Below are 24,395 nucleotides of genomic sequence, written 5' to 3'. Positions count from 1 at the left end.
GTGACAGAAATGCTGCTCCCATTATTTCTTTGTCCTACATCGATGGTTTTGAAATCTTGACTTTCAGAAACTTATGAACTTGAACAAGTGAATTTGCCACATATTTACTCTCTCCAAACTTCAAATACTCTGGAAAACTTCCATTCGGTTTTCCTTGGTTTAGTTTCAAATTTTCCAAAATACAAATAAATAAAACTCCATCCCCACTAAATGCCGTCAGCATCGTCTCCAATGTCTTAGCAGCACAGTAAACCCTGGAAGTGTCCTCTCTAATAGAATCACCGATTCCTTACAATGCAGAAAGTACAGTTGAGTCAATCGGGTCTGTAGGGAGACTATGAACAGCATCTCAACCAGACCGAGCTCCCGTCTCTATCCCCGCAGGCCTCTGGCTTGTGATTTCAAATAAACCTGGTGGAATAATAACCTGGCAACTTGTGACTGCTGACCTTATCACTGCGTTACCCCTGGCTAATTCACTTAACTTACTAAGTTCACTCCCTGGACAGATGAGCGCAATTTAACATGGCCAATCCACCTAACCTACAGACTTAAGAGCAGTGCGAACCACTGATCAAATGTAACATCACATTGAACACTATCAGTGTCATGTGTAATGGCTTTACACACTGGCAACTCCGCCGAGTGAAAGCAAGCTGCGCCCACCAACCCGAATTCAATGCATCCAAACGCGGTTCTACGCTGTACAACCTCAGTAGTTCTGCTGGAAATGTTTCTGCACTCAGATCTGAATGGGTTTATTCTGTTTTCTTCCTCAGATTCCTGCTTTAAATAAACACATCAGTCAGGAACAACTCTATATAATGGTTTTGATTGCAACACAAACACAATGTGCAGTTTGCTGAAGTTACGTGTTTGCACTTTCACTGACACTCTCTCTCCCCAGGAGCTGCAGTCCTTCCCCAAATGATTCGGACAGCACTGTCCCTGCTGTGACATGTCCCATCGAGAATGGAATGCCAGCCATGAATAACCCTCACTGGGGAACAGAGCGACAGGTTTAAAACATTCACGATGCCCCCAGCGGATAATTGAGCCCTGTGACAGGTGGGGACACTAACCATAATACTGTGGAGGACAACAACGTCGAAGGAGGTCCTTCAGCCTGTTGTGGCCGCACTTGTCAAACACAACTGCTTAACGACCTGAATCAAGTTTTCCATCGTTTAGCCCATGTTCAAACATGTTTTGGCATCACAAATCAACATCTCAATTTTTTTTAAGGTTAGAATGATTTCCGCCTCTATGACCCTTTCCGCAAATCTACTCAAACCTTTCTGCTTTTCCCAAAATCTCTTGGCCCCAGTGTTCGATCTCTCCATCAATAAGAAACGCTTCTTTCAGTCTATCCTATCCATATCCCTCAGTATTTAGTACATCACAGTCATGTCTTCTCCAATCTCCTCTGCTCAGCGACAAACAATCCCAGTCTGCCCAATCTCTCCTCACAACTGAAACTCTTCAGCCCAGACAATATCCCAGTGAATCTCTCCTGCAACGTTCCCAGTGCGATCACATCCATGCAGTACTCTGAATTGCAGAACTGCACACAGTCATCTAGCTAGGGCCGAATGAACTTATTTTTCTATTCTGTTAAAGTATGAGGGCGTCGCTGGCTCGGCAGTATTGATTGTTATACCAAATTGCACAGCGGGTAATTGAGACTCAACCGTATTGTTGTGAGTCTGGAGTCACATGGAGGCCCGAGCAGGTAAGAATGGCAGTTTCATTTCTTAAATGACGTCAGATAGTTTTGTTATTTTTTTTCATCAATTCAACATGGATATATAGGAGTTATTAGATTCGTAATTCCAGATATTTATTGAATCCCAATTCTACCATCTGACATGGTCAGAGTGAAACCCAGGTTCCTGGTGTCTGAATTAACAGTTCTGTGTTCAGTTGTAATAGCGCTCGGCTATTGCAGAAAAGCAGTGAAACTGATCTTATCCAATTAAGTCGTTTTTCCCCGATAGTGTTCTGTGCCATTTTCCTGAGCTTGACCTCCACTCCCCCCCCCCACCCCCCAATAATATCTGGTCCGTATCAGTAAAAGCTGTTACATGAGTATTGATCTCACAACAGTGGTAACCAAATGGATCAATTGTTCTGCAGGTCCCGATGGTGGGGTTGGGGCACGTTCACCCAGCAACAGTGACCCCAGCCACACAGACTGATCGGTATCAATGGGAGAGTCTGTATTCGATTCTGCGATGCCTTAGTGAAATTGGAACTGACTCCACAAACACTTGATGAAAAAGCAGCGCTCCAAAAGCTAGTGCTTCAATTAAACCTGTAAGACCATAACCTGGTGTTGGGTCATTTTTAACTTTGTACTCCATAGTCCAACATCGACATCTCCAAATTAATGAAATGGGGGTATGGGATGGAAAGTTCGGTTACTGACCGTAGGAGGGAAGAAACCTCTGAAAACGGGTGGATTTGAATTCTGACATATGAAACACAGAGATGTGAGCGAGCAGAACTTGGCGGAAAAAAATCACCTTAGAGAAAATCATGAATTTAAAACAATTGATTGCTTTGCGTTTCAGAAAAGACTGGGACACACAAAACTATTACTGCCGTTATTCGGATTCGAGCCGAGGTTACTGCGGCCACAAAGCAGAACACTAACCACTATACGATCACAGCACCCCACAGACGAACGCAGTAAATGCATGTTCTAAGTACAGTATTATAAGGAATGTTTGGCAGAGCACCAAATGCATACTGTCAGTGCTTAGCGAACAGTAGCAGATATGTGGGAACTCAGAATGGTCTGACTGTTTAACATCGGTTCCCCAGTGGCTGTGTTGATTCCATCATTAATGTGTTGAGGGCTGAGATAAATAGATTTCTCCAAAACATCAAAGACTCCGGGGACAGTGCAGCTTTTATTACCTGCACATCCACCAATATCATTAATTGTATCCGTTGCTCCCGGTGCAGTCTCCTGTACATTTGGGGACTGGGCGCCTCCTAGCAGAGCGCTTTAGGAACATCTCTGGGACACCCGCACCAATCAACCACACAGCCCTGTGGCCCAACATTTCACATCTCCCTCCCACTCTGCCGAAGACATGAAGGTCCTGGGCCTCCTTCACCGCCGCTCCCTCACCACCAGGAACCTGGAGGAAGAATGCCTCATCTTCCGCCTCGGAACACTTCAACCCAGGTTATCAATGTGGACTTCTACAGTTTCCTCATTACCCCTTCCCCCACCTCACCATAGTTCCAAACTTCCAGCTCAGCACTGTCCCTATGACTTCTCCAGTGTTGTCCTACCTGCCTATCATCTATTCCACCAATCCATTCCACCCTCCCCCCCGACCTATCACCTTCATCTCCACCCCCATTTACCAATTGTACTCTATGCTACTTTCTCCCCACCCCCAACCTCCTCTCACTTATCTCTCCACCCTTCAGGCTCTGTGCCTGTATTCCTGATGAAGAGCTTTTGCCAGAAACGTCGATTTTACTGTTCCTCGGATGCTGCCTGAACTACTGTGCTCTTCCAGCACCACTAATCCAGAATCTGGTTTCCAGCATCTGCAGTCATTGTTTATACCAAGCTTTTGTTGAAATGTATACTTCAGTAGCAATGCAGTTTAACATCGGTTACTTCACGAGTTTTCCCACACAAGGCAGTAACCACTGCTGCCACATAGTCCCAGTTCCCAGCCCCAGTATCAGAGGAAGTGAGTGGCGCAGTCACGAATAACCAACTTGAAATCAAGATGGGAATGAGATCGCAGAGATACTCACTGGCTCAAGTGAATCAACCGGAGAATGCACGGTGTTTCTATGATGGTTTAGATGCGCAAGCAATTCCGAGGTTGGGAGTGCTTCTGGTCAAAGGCGGGGCAGAAGGGAAAATTTGTTCCCGTTTATAATAACAGCAATCTACAGTGTATCTTGCTGAGACAGCTGAGTGCCACAACTGGAGCGTGGGCAGCTGGTTTGAAGTTTAGTTTTGCTTCACTATCACCCACTTCCCTGGAATGAATTGCTTTCACCAGTTTTATTTCCAATTATTTGATATCTCCCTGCAGTCTGCGGCTTTCTTCCTCATGGTTACTTGCATGACTTACTGTTGTATGATTTGCACACTGCTAAATCACGGCCACTACAAGTAAATATGAATCATTGATCTATATGAGAAAACAGTGGAACTAACAGCAGGCATGCTTCTTAGGTTTGCAGGCGATACCAGAATTGTAGACAGTGGAGAAGATTATCTAAGTTTCAAAAGGATCTTTATCCAATGAGTCGTTGTCCTGAAAAATGTAACATGGAGTTCAATCTGGATAAATGGAAGGTATTGCATTTTGGTACAACAACAAGAGTATGGCTTTGCGTATGTTGGAGAACAGGGAAGCTCGGTGTGCAGGTAAATAATTCCTTGTAATTTGCATTACCAACAGACAAGTTGGTTCAAAGGCATTTAACCTACTTCCCTTCATTGCTCAGTCCTTTGTGTATAGCAGTTGGGACGTTATGTTGAAGTTTTGCAGGTCATTGATGAGGCCTCTTCTGGAATATTATGTCCAGTTCTGGTCGCCCAGTTGTAGGAATGATATTATTCAGCTGGAGTAGGTTCACAAAAGGGATACACGCTTGTTGCCTGTGGAAGGTTTGAGTTATAATGAAAGGCTGGATAGGCTGAGACTATTTTCAGATTCGAGATCTGGGTGCTGGAAAACCACATTAGGTAAGGCAGCATCCCAGGAGCAGGAAAATATCTTTTTTCGCGCAAGTGTCCTTCACCAGGCTCTTCCCGAAACATCGACTCTCCTGCTCCTCAAATGCTGCCTGATCTGCTGTGCTTTCCCAGCACAACACTCTCGACTCTAATCTCTCATCTGCAGTTCTCACTTTCTCCTAGTTGCGAGCGTTTTCACTCGAGCTAAGGGCGACCGGACAGAAGTTTATGAATTATTGAAAAACAAGCTTAGAGTCAACGATAGCGGCCTTTTCCCAGTAGGGGAATTTCAAGGCGAGAGGGCATATGTTTAAGATGAAAAGAGAGAGATTTTTTAAAAAAGAGACATGTGCGGCATTTTTTTAGGGACGGTGTTTTACTGTGTAATTAACTTGCTGAGGAAGTGATGGATGAGGGTACATTTGCAACATTTAATGGACAATAGATTCCAAACATGAATGGGAAAGTGGGATTTTTAAAATAAATTTATTCATGCCTAGTACGTCAGTTATTTCCCAGAGGGCTTTAAGAGTCAACCATGGTATTATCCATCTGGAGTCTTTTGTGAGACGGAGCAGATGAATATGACAGTTTGCTTCCCGAACTGGCATGAGTGAATCAGATGGATTTTCCACACAACTGATTCAGGTCATCACGAGAGTCTTCAATTCCAGGTGCTTATTGAATTCAAACTCCACTATCTGTCATGCCAGGACCTGAACCCTTTGTCCCCAAAATATTACCTGGGTTTTGGATTAACAACACAGTAATAAAACTACAAGGGCATTATCACCCCTCAGCGGGTACAGGAGGAGGCAGACGGGAATGGGTTAGTTTGGCAGTATGTTCAGCATGGATCGGTGGGACTGACAGGCCTGTTTTCATGTTGTATGACTCTGACTGACGCTATGGAGCAGGCAGCTGGTTGGGATTAACAGCAGCATTGACATCATAACCGAACAATTGATGGGATATGTAATCCTGCTGGAGTCTCCGGAGGTTATTTTGCTCAGTGATCCCTTCCCACACACGGGACTGGTGAACGGTCTCTCCCCAGTGTTACTGATTAAATGAGATTCCATTTCTGTGGTGAATTGAATCCCTTCCAGCGGTTCCCACATTGCCCTGCTTTCTCTGTGGTGTCTGTGTCCTTTTTTCTACACAGGGTGAACGATCCTTTCAAATTGTGTCCACACAGATACAAATGCCGTTTTCCATGTTGTGAATGTGTTTTCATTGTTTCACATTCACCCACAGGGTGGGAGTATCAGTGGTCTGGACAACATTTATTCTTCGCCCCTTGTTCATTGCTGTCTGGCTACACCACAAACCCGGGTGCGATCCCAGCCTCGGGTGTCTGTCTGTGGGCAGTCTGCACATTCTCTGTGTGTTTGCGTTTTTATTTCTCCCTCTGACCAAAGATGTGCCAATTACAGGGATCAACAATGGGAACTGCAGGCTTATGGGACAGGGAATACCGTGGGGACTGGTGGGATGCGCTTCGGATGTACCGTGTGGACTGGAAGGGCCGATTATACTGCTTCCCCACACGGTGGGGATTCTTGAATTAAGGGTAAGCTCATGTTTTTCTGGTCCTGGAGTCTCTTGTAGGCAGGACTGGGTGAGGATGGTAGAATGCCCTGCATAAGGGACAAGAATGAATGGGATTGCAGGAAATTAAAGTCATGATCTCTGTTCCTGAGGTCAGACTTGTATTTCATGTTGTATTCGTCGAACGTAAACATCACAGTTTCCGTGTCCCAAACCCCAAGAACTAGTTTAAAATATCAGCCCAACACCACGCTCAACAGGTTGAAGTCTTGACTGTGTGGAAGAAACTGATACTGAGCTTATGTTAGCAAATGTACCTGCCCCCGCCAGTGTCGCAAACATTGATCCAAACAGCAAAATCATCTTTTAAACCCACCACTGCAAAGTTAAGGGCTCAACACGCTCCACTTGTGCCACTCAGCTGTCTTAGAAAGATGCACCGGAAATCGCTATCATTGTATAAACGGGGACAACCATTCCCTTGAGCAGGAGCACACTCAACCTAGGAATTTCTTGCGCCTCTATACCATCACAGAAGGACAGGACGCTCACCTATTGCATCACTGGAGCCAGAGAGTTATTTCCGCGCACACATTCCCATCCCATTTCCCGTTGTATCTGGGCGGCTGTGCCGATGTTAATCTAAAATGCTATTGAAGCATATATTTCAACACTACCCTGTCCTGTCCCCCGAGTTTTTTATGTTTTATCGAAATCGATCAATCTCATCTACATGCAGGCCAGACCAAGTAAGGATAGCAAATTCCATCCCGAAATGACATCAGTGGAACATATGGTTTTTTTCAACAATTGTCAATGGATATATAATAGTCATTAGATTCTTACTTGCCGTACCTGAGCCGGTCCAAATCAACTAACGAAACGTGTCGCCCAATTTCTAAGCATCCGTATCCCTCTGCTTCTCACTTACTAATGCATCTGTCCCGGCGCACCTGAAATGAATCTACCATGCCTGCCTCTACTACCTCTGCTGGCAACGCATTCCAGCACCTACCACCCGCTGTGTAAAATACTTTCCATGTCTATCTCCCTTAAAAGTTTCACCTCTCTCATTGAATGCATGACCTTTCATTATTGAATCCCGCATCTTGGGAAAAAGCTTATCCCTATCCACCCTGTCTGTGCCCTTCATGATATTGTAGACCTCAATGAGGTCCCCTCAATCTCGTTTTTTCCTAATGAAAGCAGAAGTAATCTACTCAACCTCTCTTCAGAGCTTGCATCTTCCATACCAGCAACATCTGCGTAAACCTTCTCCGCATTCTCTCCTAAACGTCCACATAATTTTGGTAATTTGGCGACCAGAACTGTACAAAGTATTCTAAACTCGGCCTAAACAAACTCTTGTACAATTTTAGCAGGACTTGCCTGCTCTTATACTCAATGCGCTATCCGGTGAAGGCAAGCATGCCATATGCCTTCTTGACCACTCTATCCACCTGTGCAGTCACCTTCAGGGTACAAAGGACCTGAATTCCCAGATGTCTCTTCTCATCAAGTTTACCCGAGGCTCTTCCGTTTAATGTATACTTGGCTCTGGAATTAGACTTCCGGAAATCATCACCTCACATTTGCTTGGATGGAACACCATTTGCCACTTCTCTGCCTAACTCTTCTGTCTATCTATATTCCCCTTCATTCTTTGACTGTCCTCTATGTTTTCTGGCTACTCCACCAATCTTTGTGTCATCTGCAAATGTAGTAGTGGGATACTGGTCTAGCAACCCTTGGAGATTGGAACATGGCAGGTGTTCATCCCATGGTGCAAGGAATCATGTTTGGATGTTTTTTCCCAGTGAAGTACCACTGTTTCCTGATGTAGATCAATAATTCAAACTTTTTCATTAGGAGTCATGATTTAGAAGTTTACTGATGATACATAGTCGTGTAGTTGACTATGATGAAAAATGTCATGGACCGCAGGGATGTATCCATCAGGTGGAAAGGCAAAATGGTGAATACAATTGAATCCAGACCAATGAGTGGTGGTGAATTTGGGGAGTTGTAACAATAACAATGAGGATTCTGAGTGGTGTACAGGAACAAAGAGATCTTGGAATGGGCATTCACAGGTCCCTGAAGACAGGGACAGGGAGATCAGTTGTTCGAGAGGTTTTTGGATATTTTTCTATTGTTGACTACAGACTGTGGATGATATTCGATCTTTAGCAACCGCCAGTTTAGGAAACAACTAAAGGAACGAGCACAAGTCTGGTCAATGCAATAATCTACATATTTAAAAATTGAAAGATGAAAGATAGAGGGCTGAAGTATAAATCTTTGCCCATCAAACTACTTCACCACTCAATGAATTTACCACTGATTCCTCTCGAAGTCATGCTGGCATGAGCCTTGGACGGTAATTTGCAGATGGTGAGGTTCAGTGCATCTTCAACCTTGTCCTTCAAAGTTTTTGAGCTTTGAAGGTTCTGTCAACAAAACCTGGATGACATACTCCAGTGAATCTTCTCTGTGGTGCACTCTGCAGCAATTGTGCCTTAGCAGTTAAGGGAATAAATATTCAGATGTTGTACAATATACAGTTAAGTGACTGCATTGTCGTGGAGGGTGTCCAGTTCCTTCAGTGGTATTGAAGCTACACTCACCTCGGCAAATGGAGAGAGTTCCGTTAAACATCTAATTTGTGTGTTGCGGACGATGTAGGCTTCACGAATACAAGAGTTGAATTAATAATCAAACAAAGTTGAACCACGGACACGTTTTTGTCTTCAACTTCTTTATATGGGTGGTCAGGTTCCATTTTTCCTCAATACTGGCTCCCAGGACGATTACACGGAGAAATTCAGTTGCATTGAAGCCATTAAATGTCAATCGAATATGATTAGATTCTCATTTGCCAGAGTTATCTTCGCTGTATTTGATCCTTCTGTGGGTCAATCCGATTCTAATTGCTTTCTGATTTCAAGTTTCAATTCCCGTCTGCGCCTGAAATTTCAACCCGTTTCCTTGCCGAAATTTCTCCACCTGTCTTAATAATATGTAAGGATGCTGTAAGGGACAGCACAGACTTACTAACATGTTGTTAACTCTGAATACAGTAGAACTTCGTGAAATGATTGGTTAGACTGGGATTATTCTCCTTAAACAAGGAGGAGGGGAACTTCATAATCACAGAATGACAATTAAAAATGTTCAATATTCGTGGAATCTTGACAGGGTAGATACGGGCAGGTGACTTGCCCTGTGCTTTGAGGAGTGCACCAGAGGACATAATCTCAGAATTAGATATTGCCCATTTAAGTCAGAACTGAGGAGTAATTTCTTTGCTCAAGGGTCAAAGAATCTGTGGCATTTTCCAAGTAACCGCTGTTGAAACCTTGTGGTTGGGTATTTTCAAACTGTGCCAGATAATTAATCAGAAAAATGATGAAACTTTGTCGAGCTAAGTGAGCAGAAAGGAATTCAAGATTATCAGAGCAACTATGTTAGAAATCACACAACATCAGGTTATGGTCCACATGGTTTAATTTGAAGCACATTAGCTTTTGGAGCTTCGCTCCTTCATCAGGAGATAGTCACAACCTGGTGTTGTGTGATTTTTAACTTAGTCCAACACCGGCATCTCTAAATCAGGTCATCCATGAGTTCATTGAATGGCTGAGCAGACTCCTTGGGCTGAATAGCATGCTTCCCCTTGGTTTAACATTTCGTCTAACGCCTTATTTTATTCATAAGTTCAGAATTGTGAGGGGATGGGATGAAGTGACAGGAAAGGTTTATTAAACAGATCAGACAGGTCAGGAACAAAGCTCATAAACACAGGAAAAAGAAATGTGCTGTGACCTGGGGGCAACAAATGACACTGGGCCCAGCACAGGTGGCTGTGTACAGAAGCTGTGATTGCTGAAGGAAGTTGCTAAATCTTATACAGTAGGCACGCTCACAGTCAGTGACCACGTTGGATGATGCATGATCCACACACAGCAGAAATTGGTGAAAGAATGAAATGTTTGTTTCATTGGAGAAATTTTCTGCGGTTCCAATTCCGAGTGACTGTTTGAAATACTGATCAGCTCTTTGTGTGAAGTGTTAGGTTAAAATACTCATGAACAACCACACTGGATAAACCTGTGCTCCCAATATCTTGTTATTTTTTCTCTTTCTTTCGATGTAGATTTATAGAAAGACAAGATGGAATGTAGGGCGGAAAGAAAAATGCGTTCCTTCTCATTTCACCATTTTCATCTACAATTGAATGACTGCTCTCACTCTTCATTATGACTTTAATGTGGTGTCGATTATTCCTGAAACTCCCGTGCAATGAAGGGCAAGAACAAGTTTCTCGATCCAGTGTATACCAGAGGTGTGAGGTGCAAAGAAAAACTGCTAGAGCGGTGCGTAAAGTTATTAACCAGAGTGTGACTCGAACCCATGACTGTGGAGCACAGCGGTGTAATAACCCATCACCATAATCTCTCGGTCTCCTCTGCACATTTTGTAGTGGGGTGACATGTGACCTCATCAGGTTACATGTGGTGAAAGTCATGGATTAGAACGTTCCAGAGCGGAATCGAATCCACACCATTGTGTTTCTGCTTTCACTAGAATTATAATAACAGCAAATTCCAATAAATAACCAAGCTGGTCAGAATGAATAGCTGTCATCAATACATTCTGAGTCAGAACGTATTCCAGTTCTGACTCAGAATGAAACAGGACAAGAATTTTCCGTCATATCTACACATACATTTGGCACATAATTTCTTCAGTCACTTTCTCTATCACGTGAAGAAGCAGCCATGGTGAGTGAAATAAAGGCAATGTTGTTGCTCAATGGCTTTTCTCATATGGCTGAACCTGAATTGGATTAAATCGCAACAAAATGCTGATTTGTTCGGTTCATTTTAATTTTGCTGAAACCTCACAATGTTCATTGTAATAATCGGAAGTGAATTAGTTATATCTCATTAGAACGATTAATGCTATTTTCAAATTTGCTCAGCAAATATATTTCAGCTTAAGGAAAATACTGCTTAGAAAAACAGAGGGTTAAACTGCAAAAGAAAATCCATCAGTTTTGGTGCTCGTTTCTTTGGCAGATTTCACTGAGTATTAAATGGACCAAACATCATGGTGAATGTTCTCACATCCTTAACGCATGTGATGAAAGCAGGAAGTCGATCTCCAAGCAACTGGTCACTTCCGATTCATTATGTAATATCTTCCGTTCACAATAAATAAATATCCACTCAGTTCCATTTACAATGCTTTAGGTGAACATTATGCCAAATCTTTCAAAATGCAGAGTTTTGGAACCGAATCTTATTCAGCTGCACACATTAAAGAAATTTCTTTACATTTAAAGTCAATCAACTTAGACATTGTTTCCCCGCAACTTCCGACCGACTACACCCCACCTCTGTATCTTTACCTAGCAACACGCTGTCTCTCTCCTTGTGAAATTTATTCCTTGTATGTCATCAAATGTGCCTTTCCAAATATTTCGAAAAACAGATTGTCGGAGTGACAGCTATTCTGTTCTCTTCATTTCTTTGTCCTTCAAAGGTTTTCTCAAAGGTATTGAATGCCTGACATCTCCATGTTTACTTACTTAAAAGTGGGAATTTTCCACCTATTTACTCTGTCCAAACATTTCATAATCTGAAAAAAACCCATTTATCTTCCTTGGTTCATGGATAACTGTTCTCAATTTTCCAAGAAGACAAGTGAATAAAATCTCATCCTCAGTACACCCCCATCAGCATCTTACCTAATGGCTTTACACCCCAGGAAACACCGTCATTGTCTATTCATAGAATCACAGAGAACTACAGTGCAGAAAGAGCATTTCAGTCAATCGAGCCGGTGTTGACTTTCTGAAGAGCATCTCACCCAGACCGAGTTCCCCTTCCTATTTCCTTATTCTTCACCTGAAGAAGGGGAATCCCTCCCCCTTATGATTTCAAATAAACCTGTTGGAGTATAACCTAACGTCCTGTGACTTCTGACCTTATCCCCGCGTTACCCATGGCTAATTCACCTAACTTACTAAATTCACACTGGACACGAAAGGGAAATTTAACTTTGCCAATCAACCTAACCCTCCCTCTGAACAGCAGTGCGAATGACTGAAACAATGTTCCATCATACTGAGCAAATGCTGTATCATTTTTTCATGGTTTTATACCTGGTAAAACTGATCAAAACAAATGAACCCAAATTCAATGTATCGAACCCCTACTCTGTCTTTTACAATTTCATTCGTGCTGCGGGAAATGTTTCTGCACTCATACTTGAATGTGTTTCTTTTGTTTCTTCTTCAGCTTCCTGTTTCTCGTAAATCCTTCAATCCGGAACAAGTCTGTCAAATGCTTTTCATTCCAACACAGTCACAAGGTGAAGTTTGTTGAAGTCACGTGTTTGGCCGTTCACTGACACTCTGCCTCTCTGTGAACTGCAGTCCTTCCCCACTTTTATTCAGGCAGCATTGTCCTTCGTGTGATATGCCCCATCGAGAATGGAAGGACAGGCATCAATACCCGCCCTTGGAATGGAGCGACAGTTTTAAAACGTTTACATTGTCCCCAGTGGAAAATTGAGCCCTGTGACAGGCGGGGACACTAACCATTATACTTCCGAGGACAAGAGTGTCAAAGGAGGCCCTTCAACTAAATGTGGCCACACTTGTCAAAAACACCTGCCTCATGAACTGAATCCCATTTCAGAATGCATATCCCACAGCCTTATATGTCTTGGCATCAAAAGTTCACATCTGAATATTTATTCAGGTTATAAGGGTTTCTACCACTCTGAAAAATGCAGACAGTGTATTCCAAATTGCAACAACCCACTGGCTGATAAAGCTTTTTCTCACATCTTCTCAAACCTTTCTGTCTTTCTCCTTAAGTCTCTGGCCCCTGCTGACCGATCCCTCCATCAATGGGAAACTCGTTCAGTCAACCCTATCCAGACCCGAACTCAATCATGTTTTGTCTACATCTCCTTTACACTGCGACAAACACTCCACTCTGTCCTGTCTTTCTTCACAACTGAAACTCTTCAGCCCAAACAATATCCCGGTAAATATCTCCTGCAATTTTCTCAGTGTGATCACATCCCTGCTATAATGTGACTTGCAAAACTGCACACAACGCTCTTGCTTGATCCTAATAAGCATTTGTTTTAAAATTTCTGGATTAGTATGATGGTGATTCTGGCTAAGCCGAATTTATTACCCATTTCGAATTGCCCAGAGGGAAGTTGAGACTCAACCATATTGCTATGAGTCTGAAGTCACATGCAGCCCACGCCAAGTAAGGATAGCAGATTCCATCCTGAAATGACATCAGTGAAACAGATTTTTTTTCAACAATTGTCAATGGATCTATACTAGTCCTTAGATTCTTCCTTGCCGATATTTTTTGGATCCAAATTTGACAATCATGGCATGGTGGGATTCAAGCCCGAGTACCCAGACTATTACCTCGGTCTCTGGATTATCAGTCCTATGAAATTACCACAAGACCAACACAGAAAACCACAAAAGCTGATCTTTTCCAATAAAATGTCTTTTCACCAGAACTGTCCTGGGTATTTTCCATGAGCCTGACGCTCCAATTGTCTCTGGCCTTTGTCAGTAAAAGCTGCTACATGGGGATTGATTTCACAATCGCGGTATCCAAATGGATCGACTTGTTTGAAGGTCCCGATGGTGGAATTGGGGCACGTTCACCCAATAACAGTGACCGCAGCAGCAGCACAGACAGAACAGTATGAATGTGAAAGAGAGTGATAGATTGGGCATTGCCTCAGAGAAATGGGGGGAGGGACGGAAAGGAGGTTTAATGATCATGGGAAGGAGATAAATCGCCGACAACGGATGTGATTGAATCCTGATATATGAACCGCAGAGATGTGAGAGAGCGGAATTTGAAGGTAAAACAATTAATTTCTTAACGTGTATCACAAAAATGACAAAGGAGAGAACACTTAGTGCTATGATTTGGTTTCAAATCGAGGTTGCTGTGGTCACAATTCAAAATACCGACAACCACGATCACAATAACCACAGAACAGGATGCTTGCAAGCAGCAATAAGTATACTAGCAGAGGAAATGCTCGGAAGAACAGCAAATGTACAATATCAGTACTCAGCGAACAGTGGCAGACATGTGGGAACAGAGAATGAGCTGAATCTTTTTCGATGTCCCTCAGAGGCTGTGGAGATCCCTTGAATGAGAATGTTGAAAGATGAGATTGATCGATTTCGACAAAACATCAAAGACTCGGGGGACATGACAGGATATTGTTGAAATGTATGCTTCAATAGCATTTGAGCTTAACATCGGCACAGCCGCTCATATCCAACCGGAAATGGGAATGGGAAAGAGTGCGCAGAGTTACTCTCTGGCTCCAGTGATGCAATCGGTGAGTGTGCTGTTCTTCGATGATGGTATAGAGGCGCAGGAAATTCCGAGGTTGAGTGTGCTACTGCTCACGGGAATGCTTGTCCCCGTTTATACTATCATAGAGATTTACACTGCATCTTTCTAAGACAGCTGAGCGGCACAAGTGGAGTGTGTTGAGCCCTTAACTTGCTGACACCAAAGCAACTGCGTCGTTCGGGAGCAGAAAGAACCCCACTGATAGATTACAATTCAAATGCATTTGGCATCAGATTCGGAGCAGTTAATCAGCAGCACATAACCCTGCATCCAAAGGTCTGTGAGTATCCAGAAGAACAGTGAGCGATCGTTGAAGGTACGTTTCTCCAGACGAAATTTGTCAACGTGACACGCTGCAGCTGAGCTGGTGAGGTTGCGATTGAAATTGCATGCGTCCGGACATTGTGCTTAATTTTAGATATCAGAGCAAATGGTTAACACGAGTATGCGCTTTCGGAAAAATTAATGCTTTTTTTGTTGAAAAGCTTTGCAACGAAAGGAAATCCATCAGACTATCGTGCGATCGATTAGAAGCAGAAAATGCACAGCAGCCGTGGTTGTGAGCACCGGCAATATAGGCATTTGCTTTCGGAAGGGTGCAGGCGTTGGTCGGTTAGCTCAGCTGGTTAGAGCGTGGTGCTAATAACGCCAAGGTCGTGGGTTCGATCCCCACACTGACCACGTGCAGCTCTTTCGATATTGCTGTGTTTCCAAACAACGTGCTCCACCAAGCCGAAGCGTCATCTGCGTAATAAAGCCTTTGACAGGGATAGACGCATGACTTGATCGCCATCCCTGTGATGACTGGTGGATGTTGTCTGCAGCAAAACAATCAGTCTCAACTGTTTTCACCAACAAATGCAAAACATGAAATATATGCAGCATTTAGCAGATCTGGCACAGTCTCGGAGGAGAACCACAGTTCAGGCTTCAATTCAAATCAAGAGTCGTTCATGTCATTTTCCTGGATCTCTGTTAATACTTGTCACACGACTTCCAGAGGGAATTCGTTCGCTTGCTCACCTCTCATGCATCGACACTGGAGTTATCATAGAGCCAGTAATAAAAGCAAATTACTGCGGATGCTGGAATCTGAAACCAAAAGAGAAAATGCTGGAAAATCTCAGCAGGTCTGGCACCATCTGCAAGGAGAGAAAAGAGCTGACGTTTCGAGTCTAACTGATTAAAGATCAAGATAAAAACAAAGGGGGAGTATTATGGAGCTATTTATACCACGCTGAGAGAAGTTAAGTCAAGGCTCCAGATGCAAAGGTGATAATGACAGTGCATGGAGAGATTAAAGGGAGATTAAGAGACGGGAATGACCCAGGCTGAAGCCAGCGCTATGTGACAAAATATGTGAGGGATGGGTGAAGCAGAGACAAAATGGAAAACAGGGGAGAAGGGTAGCAAAGCGGGAAGAGGAGAGGAAAAATGTATTGAGAGAGTGGGGAGCGAGAGAGAGAGAGACAATCAAGAAAAATAGGTACAGATCATTGAAAACAAAACACAAATAAAAAAGATAAATAAAATAATTGAAATAAAATTACCTGAAGTTGTTTGAATTCAACAACTTCAGACAATTTTACTTCTTTTTTTTATTTTTATTTTTTATCATTTCACCTGCACTATCATAGAGCCATTACAAATGGACAGCACTGAAAACACAGTCTTCGGTCGCACTCGTCCATTCCGAACAGATATCCTCAACTGATCCAACCGCAATTGCATGCACTTGACCCATTTCTCTCTAAACCTTTCCTATTCAAGTACACGTCCAGATTCCTTAACAGTATTGGAATTATACCATCCATCACCAGCTCGTCTGGCAACTTATTCCAGAAACGCACCACCCTCTGCGTGCAGCCGTTGCCCCTCACTGCCTTTCGAATTCTCACCCTCCCACACAAGATTTATACCCTCTAGTTCTGCACTGCCCCACCTGAGCGAAAGGAACTTGTCTATTTACCCGATTCATTCCCCTCATGACTGAAAAACCTCCATAAGATCCCTTTGCATATTGATGTCCCACCTCTTTTTCGTCCTGAAACCATTTCTCTCTGGTGTCCAATCTCCATATCCGTCTGCGTCACAAATCCAGTTACCTTACTGAGATGCTTTGTCCATTCCAAAAAAATACATAATTTCACCTTTCCCACAATTTCCTGTCACAAACCGATTCCCTGATGTACAGTTTTAATTAAACTCTATCCATTCCTGGTTCTTTCTGATTGTCTTCAGTTCCATCCCTGTGCTGTTCCAATGCTTCACCTTTTCTGTTTGAATTTGGAAAGCACCTTTCACCTGAACCCTGTCCGTACAGCCTCCATGTCAGCCTAAAACCCTGTCCGTAAACCTACTGACATGATTGGCCAAGGCACCGTAACTAACACGGTTCCATTAGTGCTAGTCCAACGGTATTATTATTTACTCGTGTATTGTGTGTGTCTCTGGCTGACCAGTTTTCTTGCCCAGTCCTAGCTGCACTTAAATGAATGGCTTGCTCTGCCATCTCAGAGGGCAATTAAAAGGCAAACACTTTGCTGTTGACATGTCATGCAGACCACAAGAGAATGGCAGATGTCTTTTTCTTAAGGACAAGTGTATTGATGTACAAATGGCTTTTTTGTACATCTGCACTGGTTTCGTACTTATTTATGGATTGTTGATTGTATTTTTTAAAATTATTGATTTCAAATTCCACCATTCCAAACCTGTCTCCCCTGAACATTAGCTGAGGTTTTGGATATATGGTCTCGCAATGATACCACGAGGCCATTACGTCGCATGCTCACAGGTTGCTCATTTCTGACCAGTTATAACAATGTAGCATGAAGCAAATCTCTCTCTCTCTCCCTCTCTCTCTCGCTGAAGCACAGAAATGGTTCCTTCGATCCAACTAGACCATGCTGACCAGAGTCCCTGAACAACTCACATTCACCTGAATTTGATCCCATATCCCTTCAAACCTTCTCCACTCCATGTACCTGCACAAATGTCTTTTACATGTTGTTATTGTGCTTTTCTCTATCACTTCCCTAGATGTTCATTCCATACATGCAATATACACTCTGTGAAAAATGTTCTCCTACAATCCCATTTAAGTCTTTCCTCTCCCACCTCATATTCATGCCGTCTAGAACATAGAATATGACAGCGCAGTTCAGGCCCTTCTGCCATCAATGTTGCGAGAACCTATGGAAACAACCTGAAGCCCATCTAATGAACACAATTCAATTCTCGTCCATATGCTTATCCAATGACCACATAAAAGCCCATAAATTTGGTGAGTCCACTAATGTTGCCGGCAATCGATTCTACGCCCCTACAACCATGAGTAAAGAAACTACCTCTGCCATCTGTTCTATATCTATTACCCCTCTGGCACGGCGTCGCTATCCGAGGGAAAAAGGTCTCACTGTAGAAATGATCTAACCCTTTGAACGTCTTATTTGTCTCAATTAATTAACCTGTGAACTTCCTGAACTATGGCGATATCACTCAATATCTCTCCATAAGGTATCCATCATTGCTTGGGTCTATTTGTTGCCTCTGTCTGCGCCTCTCATCTTGTAGCTACTCCACATCCTGAGCCAACAGAAATCTCTACTCCAGAGAGACGAGGAAGTACACGCCAGGGATGGAGACTGGGATTTTCCAGATCTCTGTTGGACTCAGTGCTACTGTACTTGAGTCAGCCTCACTGCATCAGTCCATTTTCCCATTCTGACTATTTCTCTGTCTCCTGCAGGTAATCAGGATGTTCCTGACTCAGCTGAATTCCTAACTCCTGTATCGTCCATAACCACATCAGAGACAGTTGGTCACCCAGAGAGTGATGGAAGTGGAAATCTGGAACCTTCAGTAAATCCTGCAACCCACGAAAGAAACATCACAGTAAACAACATAGGGAGGATTGAGTTGACTTCAATATTCGTATCAGGAAGATAAGATGTTGACACACTGCTGGGCAAGGAACAGCTACATTCTAGGCTTCATTCCCACCATCTTGTCAGGGTCCTGCGCTCACCTCTGCTGTACGTTCCATCCCGACGTATCTCAGTCTCTTTGAAAAGCCTTTCTTATTCTTAAAACTCTCCCTACGCATGTTACCTGATCCAGACTGCAGAACTCTCCCTATCTCTGTGGAACTAGACAGTCAAAGTGGCTCCAATAACTTCAAATCTACCTGATCTTTCTAACTCCCTTTCGTTGTGAAGCTCTCCCCATCTCTGTAACGTAATATCCTACAGGGTCGAAAGTCCTACCTATCTTGTATGCTCATCCAATCCCTACAATTGTCCTTATTTTTGCAACATTGTCCTGAGTCTTGAAACCTGTTTGTTAACCCTCTTCAGGCACTGCACTTTCTATGTTTCTTTTACTTTCCCCTGCTCTTAAATCTCCCTATCCCTATGATCCCCTGCAGTGTCTGCAGCCCTCCCTATCTCGAACTACCAACTGCCTCACAACCCTCCCTACATCATTCACCTCGTCCAGTCCCTTCAGCACATTCTATATCTGCAAACTTCGCATGTTCCAAGCTTTTCCAGCTCCCACAATGTTGGTCAGAATCTGAAGCTCATACTCTGTCTAATCTGCAGCTCTCTCTATAATCCGTGAGCATCTGCAGCCACGACAACTGTCCCTGCCTTCTTTCGGTCATCCAGTCCCATTAAGCTTCTATAGAGCCCCTTTAATCTTCCTTTGTTGGGTAATCCCTTGAAATACCTACCAATTTCCCGATCTTAGTAGCAACCCCAATCTTTGTGACTCTCAAGTTCCTATAAGACTCACATTCAATGCTAGCTGATGTAGTCTCTAAATCCACCTGTAATCGCTTTATTCTTCTCTAATTCTTAGAAACTAACCTATTTCAAATTCACCCCCCTAACCTCCTCACAACAGGAAGCTCTGTCAATTTGTCCAACGCTCCCATTTTTCGAAATGTCTCCAAACCAGCAACATGGCATCCTCCATTGCCTTTCTACCCAAACAGACTCCACAACCGAGAAGCCTTCTTATATCAGTGAACAACTTCAGTCACTTCAATCTTCCATATCTCAAGAGTATGTACAATACTCTTCTCCCTGAAGCATCCCTATCCCTATGTTTAGAATTTAATCCAGCTCTCTCTACTTCTGTAAATTCCTCGAGTCCCCAAACTCCTTTGTCCACAGACATTCTTGACTCGATGTAACTCTGTTAACTGATAGCGTCCTCGAGCCCCTGTAAGCCTCCCTATCCCTGTAACCTTTACCCCCCGTTCATTTCCACTCCCCCAACTATGGAATGACTCCCGACATTTGCCAAAAGGCAGATTCTTTTATAGGCACCAGACAGTGAATGTAATCTAAATATGGTTACATTCAGGACACTGAATGTACTTGCAGCAAAGGCAGTACTGTAACGATGCATGACAGTGTTCTCCATGCCGACTGGATAACTATTGATTGTGGCTGATGTAATGGATAGAATCCTGGATTGTATACGAGATGGTTTTCTCATTCATATCAAGAAGCCACGAGAGTTCAGGCCATGAGACGTAGGAGTAGAATTACGCCATTTGGCCCATTGTGTCTGCTCTGCTTTTCAATGGGATCCTGGCTGATCTGATGATCCTCAACTCTACATTCCTGCCTTTCCCACAAAAATATTGATCTGCTGATTTATTAAAATCTGACCATCTCTGCTGTAAATATTTTCAATGACCCTGCCTTGACAGCCGTCTGCCATAAGGAATTCCTACATGGTAATTACCCTCTGAGTGAAGACAATCCTCCTCTTCTCCATCTTAAATGGGTGAGCACTTGCTGGGATTTCATGACCTCTGGTTACAGATTCTCCCAAACGTGAAATAAAAAGCAGTGACAAAGATAATTATTGCAGATGACATGAAGATTGGTTGAGTTTGGTTGAATGTGCAAGGATATCAAGGTTGCAGGAGGTTACAGATTAGTTGGAAAGATGTGCAGAGAAATGACGAATTGAGTTTAATCTGGACATGTGTCAGATGATGGAGTTTAGGATTACAAATTCAAGAAAAAATAGGATACTGAGGGACATTAATGTACAGAATTATCTTGGTGCAAGTCAGCAATTCCTTGTAAATGGCAACAGAAGTGTTCCAGATGGGAAAGAAAGCAATTTGAACACTTCCCTTCGCCGGTCACAACTATGGGTATAGTGGTTTGCAATTTATGTTATAATTGTATAAAATGTTTGTTTGGGCACATTTGGGGTACTGTGTGCAGTTCTCATCTCCACACAATAGGAAGGATGTGGAGTGTTGGAGAAGATGAAAAAAGGGGTTGATCAGCATTGTACATATGTTCGGCTTTTAAATGTAAGTTAGGAGTAAGAGGAAATTCAACTTCGTTGGATTGCTTTGCGAAAGTATCAGAGGTTTAGAGGCGACCAGGTACAGAGGTACAACATTAGGACATGGACAGATACCGTGGATAGTCAGGATCTGTTTTCCAATGTGTATGCTTCAAATACTAGAGCGTATCGTTTATAGGCGAGAAAGAGAAATTTTAAACGAGATATGTGAGGCAAGTTTTTTTTAACAGAGACAGTGAAATTTGCTGAGAGAGGTCAGAGAAGCAGAAATGTGAGTAACGTTTTGAAGTGACATTTAGACAGAAACATGAGCAGGCAGAGAATAGCGCGATATGGATCATGTACAGGCAGATGGTATCAGTTGAGTCATTGTCATGGTCGGTACAGCCATAGTGAGCCAAAGGGCCGATTGCAGTGCTGTAGTGTTCGGTTTTCTAACTTCCCAGCATTTACCCTGAATCGTGGATACTTCATTCAATTTCTCTCTCATTTTATCTAAACTTCAATGCGTTCAACCTCAATCTACACCACCTCTTCTCATTTAAATAATCCCTCCATTCCCAGGATCAGCCGAATGAACCTTCTCTGGTCTGTTTCCAATGTGACAATATCTTTCCTTATGGTACTCATAGAGTTTATAACATTCTGGGTGTGGTCTGACTCGTACCTTGTATAGTTGTGGCAAGACCTCCTTCTGCTTGAACTCCATTCCCTTTGTAATTACCTGCTGACTCTGAAAGCTACCTTTTTCAGATTGATAAACAAGAACTCCCACAAGCCTTTCTTCTGCAAGTCTGAAATCCAATAGTGTTACCCTGACAGTCAGTCGTGAGCTGAAATGTGTTAGAAAGGATATGTCAATAAACAATAACTAGAAACTTCGGAAGACTTTTTTTTATAAACGAGAATTAGTTATTGACCCTGTTGAATTTTGTTTGTTGGTGTGAATATAAATGGCAGAGTAGATAAGGCTGAAGATGGGTGTGGTGGTATGGGGCATATGTTTTATTTGGATTTTCAGACGCCTTTATTCATGTTTCAATCATGCCTAAAGAGTAAATTGGTCGAGAATAGGACTCCTTCATTATCAGTAATTTCCTCGATGCGTGGAAGCAGAGAAGGTGGGTGCGATATTAAACAAGAAAAGTTATCGTCAGAATTTACTGTGGAGAAAGACATGGAAGCTCGGGAACTTGGGGAAATAGATAGTGATGTCTTGGAAAGAATTCTCCACAGAAAAGAGAAAGTGCTGGAATCTTAAAACAAATAAAGGCAGATCTTTCCTCTGTAGCTCATTAGTTCTATCCTGGAATATTGTGGGAAGCTAGGGAAGAGATTGCAGTGTCCCTAACAGAAATATTTATGCTATCAACAGACACAGTGAGGTGCCGGAGGACTGGAGAGCAGATAATGCTATTCCATCACTTAAGAGCTGCAGGGAAAAGCCAGGAAATTACACACCAATGAGACTGGTTCCAGGACCTCTGCTCTTTGCGATGTTTAGAAATGACTTGGATATGGGTGTGGAAGAGTGGTTTAGTAAGTTTGCAAATGAAACCAAGGTTGGTGGAGTGGTGGCCAGTGTGGAGATCCGTTGCAGTTTGCAACGGGATATTGACAGAATGCGGAACTGGGCTGAGAAGTGACAGATGGAGTTCAAATTGGAAAACTATGAAACGATTCATTTTGGAATGTTGAACTTGAATTCAGAGTACAGTGTAGTGTGGCTCAACAGAGGGACCTTGGGGTCCATATCCATAGATACCTCAAAGTTGCCACGCAAGCTGACATGGTTGTTGAGAAAGACTATGTTGTTCTGGCTTTCATTAGCTGGGGAATTGAGTTTTAAAGCCGTGAGGTCATGCTGCAACTCTATCGAGTTCTGGTTATACCACACTTAGATACTGTGTTCATTTCTGGTCCTCTCATTACAGGACGGATGTGAAAGCTTTAGAGGGGGTACAGAGGAGATTTAGAGAGCTGCTGCCTGTACTAGAGAGCGTGACTTATGAAGAAAGGTTGAGGAGGCTAGGCCTTTCTGATTGGAGAGAAGAAGGGTGAGGGGGGACTTGGTTGAGGTGAACTAGACGATGTGAAGATTCGGAGATGATGTGAGGCATAGATAGAGTGAATAGTGAGAGACTTTTTTTTCCCATGGCATAAATGGCTATTTTGAGGGGGCACAATGTTAAGGTGATTGGACGATGGTTAAGGGGAGATTTCAGTGGTAGGTTCTTTACGCAGAACGTGCCAGGTGCGTGCAATGCACTGTTAGTGGTGGTAGGAGATTCAAATACATGTGGGACATTTAATGCACTCTTGGATAGGCACATGGATGATAGTACAATGAAGGAAATATCGATTAGTTTGATCGTACAGTCGGATAAAAGGTTTGCATGATGTGAGGGGCTGAAGGGTCTTGTGCTGTACTGTTCGGTGTTCTACGTTCCGAATGGTAAACTGGATAATGAGTTCTGATCAACATAAAAAGATATGGCATTCAGGTGGAGCTAGTGAACTGGATTCAAAATGCAACATGAGCTGAGGTTTTGGAAACATGCTCTGGCGATCACACCACTCGATCATCACTTCGCCTGCACACTGTTTGCTCATCCCCAAGCGCTGATACCAGTGCACCGAAAAGCAAAACCCGTTCTTCAGACCCAATTGCTTGATTGTGAAATCATGCTGAAATCTGGTACTCGAACTCAGTATCTCTCCATGTGGTATCCCTCACTGTGAGGGTCTAATTTCCGCTTCTGTCAGCGCCTCTCGCTCTTGCAGCTAATCCAGATCCTGAGCCAACAGGATTCTGCACTCCAGAGAGACGAGGCAGCACAGGATAGGGATGGGGACTGGGATTTCCCAGAACTCTGTCGGACACAGTACCATTATTCATGGGCAACTCTCACGACATCAGTCTAAATTGGCATTCTGTCGACTTCTCTGTCTCCTGTAGGTACTCAGGAAGTGCGTGACTGAATAAACTTCCAAACTGCTGGGTGTCTTGTCCATCGCCACAGTGAAGATGTTTGGTCAGCCAGGGAGACAAGGGCAGGGAGATCTGGAGCCTTTAATAAATCCTGGAGCGAATTAAGATCGCTCACGTTGAACAGAGCAGAGAGCAATGAAAGGGTTCCAAACATCAGCTAACAAGATATGACTTAGATACAGTGCTGGAGGGGAAGCACAGTAGACACCCACCCGAGGCTAAATCACCACCACTACTGTAAGTTATTGTGGCACTGGGACACCATAGGGAGTGCCACACTTATCAATCCAAGCCTATTCTGTCTTCGTGAACAGAGGGGAAAGCAGGCATCCCACGAGAGGGTTGGAATGCTGCCTGGGAT

At 43.3% G+C, this 24,395-nt stretch overlaps 1 non-coding gene across 1 annotated transcript; it reads left to right on the top strand.

Moving 5' to 3' along the window:
* The first annotated feature begins 15,307 nt into the window (after positions 1 to 15,307).
* On the top strand, positions 15,308 to 15,381 carry trnai-aau (transfer RNA isoleucine (anticodon AAU)). Its single transcript has one exon. It is a non-coding gene; the product is annotated as a tRNA-Ile (tRNA).
* Positions 15,382 to 24,395: the final 9,014 nt, after the last annotated feature.

Source organism: Chiloscyllium punctatum, chromosome 33 (genome assembly GCF_047496795.1).
Source record: "Chiloscyllium punctatum isolate Juve2018m chromosome 33, sChiPun1.3, whole genome shotgun sequence".
Lineage (NCBI taxonomy): Eukaryota > Metazoa > Chordata > Chondrichthyes > Orectolobiformes > Hemiscylliidae > Chiloscyllium > Chiloscyllium punctatum.
Note: the sequence above shows the minus strand (reverse complement) of the source record. Positions and strands in the feature narration are given on the sequence as shown.